Source organism: Cololabis saira, chromosome 8 (assembly GCF_033807715.1).
Source record: "Cololabis saira isolate AMF1-May2022 chromosome 8, fColSai1.1, whole genome shotgun sequence".
NCBI classification, from domain to species: domain Eukaryota; kingdom Metazoa; phylum Chordata; class Actinopteri; order Beloniformes; family Belonidae; genus Cololabis; species Cololabis saira.
In genome coordinates this window covers 16,389,926-16,396,280 of record NC_084594.1, presented here as the reverse complement: position 1 = coordinate 16,396,280, position 6,355 = coordinate 16,389,926, and the positions used below count along the sequence as shown (strand labels likewise).

Sequence of the window (6,355 nt, the reverse complement as noted above, 5' to 3'; positions counted from 1 at the left end):
TCCCAACCTGGGGTCCGGGCCCCACCTGGGGGAGCGCCAGAGATCTCTGGGGGGAGGGGGGTGCGAAACTTTGTCTGCTTTGAAATTATGCAGTTGTAAAAATTATATTTGCGAATGAGTCATTCATAAGATATTGTTAGGAATAATTTATGAATGTCTTGAATATTTTTTGTGTTTTTTATACACTGGTGACAAACACAGGAAATTATTTAATTCCTTATTATTATATCTTCTAAAAAGGTTTTTATTTTAAAAACACTGGACTTAAAACATACTTAAAAACACAAGACGTTTCGGTGTTCATCCAAACACCTTCATCAGTTGTTTGGTCCACAGGAAGTAGCTCTGGCAGTTATAGACTCAAAGGAGTCACATGACTAAGGTCACATGACTGCCCAATGAGTGAGCCAGAGAAGATGGTGTCCCAGGAGCCTAAACAGATGCCCCTCCCCCCGCCTGTGAGGTGGAGCAAGTTGGTTGGTCTGTTAAGCGCCGGGGTAATGTTTTCAAAACAGCATTGTAAGATGAGGACAAATGATGTCTCAGTCCCCCCCCTCTATTTAAAGAGGGTCGCTCCACTTTCACATAGATGGCCTCCCTGATGCCCCTCTCAAACCATCCATCCTCTCTGTCCAGGACGTGGACGTCCTGATCCCTAAAACTGTGTTTTTCTTTTTGTAGGTGGGTGTAGACTGCAGAGTCTTGTCCCGAAGAATTCCCCCTCCTGTGTTGCGACATGCGTTTGCTGAGCGGCTGTTTCGTCTCCCCAATGTAGAGCTCTTTGCACTCCTCTGTGCATTTCACTGCATACACCAGGTTGCTCTTTTGATGTTTGGGAATCTGATCCTTAGGGTGGACCAACCGCTGTCTCAAGGTGTTTTTAGGTTTAAAGTACACAGGGATGTTGTGCTTGGAGAAAACCCTTCGGAACTTCTCAGACAGTCCAGCCACATATGGAACGACAACATGACTTCTTCTGGGTTTTGGAGTTTTGGTGTTTCCTGGTTTTGGATCTTTCTGCTGGTTCTTTTGTGTTTTGGTGAAGGCCCACTCAGGATAGTGGCACTGTTTTAACACTTGCTTTATATGTTTCTGTTCTTTGTCCCTTGCCTCTGGGTTGGTGGGCACGGTCTCTGCCCGATGTTGTAGGGTGCGGATCACTCCCAGTTTGTGCTCCAGAGGATGGTGAGAGTCAAACATCAGGTACTGGTCGGTGTGCGTGGGTTTTCGATAAACCTCCACTTGAAGCTCTCCTTCTCTTCCCAGGCTTATACCACAGTCTAAGAAGGGAAGTTGATTTTCCCTCATCTCCTCTTTTGTGAATTTGATGTAATTATCCACAGAGTTGATGTGGTCAGTGAAGGGGCCGATTTCATCGGTCTTCATCTTCACCCATGTGTCGTCCACATACCTGAACCAGTGAGTGGGACGAGCTCCACTGTAAGTCTCCAGTGCCTTCCTCTCCACTTCCTCCATATATAGGTTGGCCACAATGGGAGACACAGGGGAGCCCATAGCACAGCCATGCTTCTGTCTATAGAAGACCTCTTTATATTTGAAATAGGTGGTACTCAAACATAGCTCCAACAGGGTGCTCACCTGGTCTGGGTTGAGTTGTGTTCTGTCACTTAGTGTGTGGTCATGGCTCAGTCGTTCCCGCACTGTCTCGACTGCCAGTGCTGTTGGTACGCATGTGAACAGGGATGTCACATCGTATGACACCATGGTTTCATCTTTCTGCATAGAGAGTCCACCGATTTTGTCCACAAAATCCTTAGAATTCTGTATGTGGTGTGGCGTGTTACCAACTAATGGAGCTAATACAGTGGCCAGGTATTTTGCAATGTTGTATGTAACTGAGTTAATGCTGCTGACAATTGGTCTGAGGGGGTAGTTGTCCTTGTGTATTTTCGGTAAACCATAAAGACAAGGTGTGGTTTCTCCTGGGTACAAACGATAGTATAGCTTGCGGTCTACAACTCCTTGTTTTTCTAAAGACTGTAGGCAATTGATTACCTGTTTCTTGAATTTGCTGGTGGGGTCTCTCTTCAGAAGTTCATATGTGTTATGGTCTCTCAACAGGCTGGTTACCCTGGAATGATAGTCGTCTGTATCCAGCACCACTGTACATCTCCCCTTATCTGCTGGCAAGATAGTGATGTTGTTATCCTTACTTAGAGATGTCAGGGCCCTTTTCTCTTGTTGGGTGAGATTGGATGGTGGGGGTTTTGCGTTCAGAAGAGACATGGAAACCTGAGCACGAAGCTGTTCAGCCACATCCTCAGGGATGTTATTGTTCCGGATAGCTGACTCGGTTGCTGTGATCATGTCTACCACTGGGATGTGGTCCGGTGTTACTGCAAAGTTCAGACCTCTGGCCAAAACCTCCATCTCTGGCTTTGTGAGCTCTCTATCAGACAGGTTTTTCACCCATTTGTCAGACATCTCACTCCCCTCAAACTTTTCTTCATATGGAGTATTCCGTCCAAAGCCCTGAGTGTTTGAGCACAAAGAGTCAAACTTCTTAATTTGTCTTTCCTTGCTCTTGGTGTGTTGGGCCAACTGTGCTTGATGCACAAAATCAGTCACTTTGTGTAAAATGTCCTCTGGTAATTTGGTAGCCAACATTTCATGTAACCGTTTGTCTTCTTGCTTCAAGACATAAAGAGTGAAATGAACCTGTCGTATCCTTTCATTTAGTAGCTGTTTTTGTGCTCTCTGTAAAATACCTTTTGTTTTGTGGCCTTTGAGGGATGATCTGAGGCGCAAGCTTTTTGGTGTGATCCCATGAAGCCGACATCTTAGGTGGAAGCGCACATGGTTCCTGTACTCTGCCACTTTTCTTGCTGTTTTCTCATACTCCCGTAGCACCTTCAGGCTGTCCAAAATGCTCAGTAATATGTCTGTGGAGATTCATTTATCCAGGTAGAAAGTTCTTCTAAAAAGGTTTTTATTTTAAAAACACTGGACTTAAAACATACTTAAAAACACAAGACGTTTCGGTGTTCATCCAAACACCTTCATCAGTTGTTTGGTCCACAGGAAGTAGCTCTGGCAGTTATAGACTCAAAGGAGTCACATGACTAAGGTCACATGACTGCCCAATGAGTGAGCCAGAGAAGATGGTGTCCCAGGAGCCTAAACAGGCTCTATGTGAAAGTGGAGCGACCCTCTTTAAATAGAGGGGGGGGACTGAGACATCATTTGTCCTCATCTTACAATGCTGTTTTGAAAACATTACCCCGGCGCTTAACAGACCAACCAACTTGCTCCACCTCACAGGCGGGGGGAGGGGCATCTGTTTAGGCTCCTGGGACACCATCTTCTCTGGCTCACTCATTGGGCAGTCATGTGACCTTAGTCATGTGACTCCTTTGAGTCTATAACTGCCAGAGCTACTTCCTGTGGACCAAACAACTGATGAAGGTGTTTGGATGAACACCGAAACGTCTTGTGTTTTTAAGTATGTTTTAAGTCCAGTGTTTTTAAAATAAAAACCTTTTTAGAAGAACTTTCTACCTGGATAAATGAATCTCCACAGACATATTATTATATCATTACTCAACATTGAATCTACTCCGACAGGTTGTTAAAGGAAAAATGTTAAAAAATGTTGGTTTCATATTAAAAGAGACATTTTTCAGAAATATTTGTATGTCCTTTTATGTCCTTTTGTGGGTATTTTATACATTGGTGACATTGGAGAAAAACAAAGTCACATGTATACAGAGTAAACCAAAGAGAAATGTATCAAAAAAACATAATTAATGTTCATTTTTTCAATTATAGACTATTTAGGTGCCAGTACGTACGGGTCGGGGGGCCCGGCTTAGACACAAGTAGGGGGGGCTCCAAGGAAAAAAGGTTGGGAACCACTGCTCTAATACATCCATGGCTTAACACCAGCAAGTGGGCATTTCTTACACGTTAGGAAACCAGCTGTAAATATAGTCTTGTAGTGGGCCTGGTGTACAGCTAGTGTTCTGGATCTGTTTCAGAAGTTTATAATGTAAATTGGGCCTTCAAAGCTGTACAAAGCCTCATCTGTAAACACAACTTGACTATGACACTGGAATATATCCATCTTGTAATGCAATGCTATATTGCAAGTTGATATAGCCTCAGCTGTGGCACTTTAAAAGATAAATCAGATAAACCAGTGGAGCTAGTACACCTGGCTTTCTCACCAAGTGCTGCCGGGAAATTAAAACAGGCACAAACACAGCAGAAATCTGACCTACAACCTCATCCAAAGGGACAATGACCACAGCAAGGTTTTGGAGGTGTGTTCTCCAAGCTGGGAAAGGGCTCCAACATCACAGATCTGGTCCAGAAGAGTGCATTATTAGAAACAGCAAAAACACTACACAGAACTTCAAGGTCAACTGCCCACAGAGGAATGTATAGGTATATGGAAAGATCTTTGTTGAGGTGCTGCTGAAGCTACGCTGAGTTGAGTGGTTGCAGGAAAATAACCATATACTGTACATGCGAGAGCTGCCTTTGGAGAAATGTCTCGAGTACAAAACATAGTTGACATGTGTCCTTTATGAAGAACAGTGGCAACAGAATTTTGCAGAAGTCAAGTTGAGCTACAAATTAATGTAAACACACTCCAGTCTACACAGAGAGCCTTGCAGGTTTTTCTATTTGCATTGAGCATTTTGAGACGATTCCTAGCAGTCAAACAGGAGAAGAAATCCATCACTGAAGGACGTTGTGCTGCGGACAAATGCTGTTCCAGCAGTGAGTGTTTTTTTCGGTCCTGTAGGAGTTCATCCCTCTCTACTTAGCCCGTCTTCTCTTCATCTCTATTTTGTCTGAATTTTACTTTTCAAGTACAAATATAAATGTAAATTCAAACTACCCCTTCCAAGTTGTCAAAAATCCTCTGCAAAATCGGGGCTGATACGTGGAAATAAATGAGTGGCTCAGGGTTCCGCTCTGTCTCTGTTTGTTACTGAAATAAACGGTAAAATCTGCACAGGGTCTGACTGGAATCAATGGGATTTATTTTCCAAACATCACACACCCTGCTCCCCGGTGTAAATAAAAGTCAAAGAAAAGTGTCACACAACTGAGACTGACAGTGAAAAAATCGACTTCTTTTGGCATCCTTTGTAATGCTGACAGAAAACATCTGTCTATTTGTTGCAAAATCCAATGAATCCAATATTTAGTCTTTGCATGAGTTCAAAATTGATCCCACTGCAAACATTTTTTTCCTGCCTGTCCTACACCCCAAATCCAATAGCTCGCTAAGTCAAAATTAATTAACTTCATTGAAAGCCTTTAACGTCCTCAAGTAAATAAGAGAGTACAGTATGATGAGTAACTGATGTTTTAAATAATTCTCCACTGCAGGTCTGGTTTCGGTTTCACCACAATGGAAATGATGCAGAACTGCTACAGGGCAGCATTTTCGCTGAATGCTGGGAAAATGTTTAAAAACAAACTGGTTAACATCTTATGTTGCTTCTTTTTTCTTTAACTCTACATGTAATTATTATGATGTGAGTGATGTTTATATGCGGGGAAGTGGGGTGTGTGTGTGTGTGTGTGTGTGTGTGTGTGGGGGGGGGGGGGGGGGGGGTTGGGCCCTGTTTTAATTTTTTAAATTGTACCATTTTTAAACATGTAAAGCACTTTGTGCTACATACAGTATATATGTATGAAAAGTGCTTTAGAAATAAAGTTTGGTTGATTGGTTGAGGAAGTAGAGTTGTCATCTTTAGGTCATCAGAAGGTTTCTGTTTCAGTCTTCAGCTCCCCCAGTTTACATGTTCAGCTGTAAACCTCCGTAAAGTGTTGAACCTCATATTGCCTCTGAACGCATCTCTTCCTTTGTTCGTCCTTTCGTTCATTCATCTATCTTCCATAGCCACTTCAGTCCTATCCAGAGTCATGAGAAGTCTGCTGGAGCCAATGAAAGTACCACATTACTTCTTAGTTCATTGATTGTATATTGACTTTATTACATACTCAATATTATGTAATGTTAATACAGACTGTGAGCGTGCCTTCAGGGGACCCACAAACCTGAGAAGTCTCCTTAGCAGAGGCTTGAATAAACACACAAACACAAAGTATTTGTATTGGACCCTTGACTGACTTGTTTGCAATCAACTATTCCTGATCATTAAAAAAGAAGGGACTCACATGTTCATTAAAATAACTGACTATAATTATAAGTACATGAAGTTACTGAAGAAAATACACACTGGTTTATGAAATAAATCTCTATGGTAATTTATATGCCAGTACTTTCATAAAACTGACAGCTCACAGCTAAATTCAGCGAGGATTACTGGAAAATCCCAACCTAATCTGCTCACTAGCCCTTAGGAGAAACTGA

At 42.5% G+C, this 6,355-nt stretch overlaps 1 pseudogene; it reads right to left on the bottom strand.

Annotated features, from left to right (window-relative positions):
- Positions 1-432: 432 nt before the first annotated feature.
- On the bottom strand, positions 433-2,917 carry LOC133449116 (uncharacterized; annotated as a pseudogene).
- Between the last annotated feature and the right edge of the window lie 3,438 nt (positions 2,918-6,355).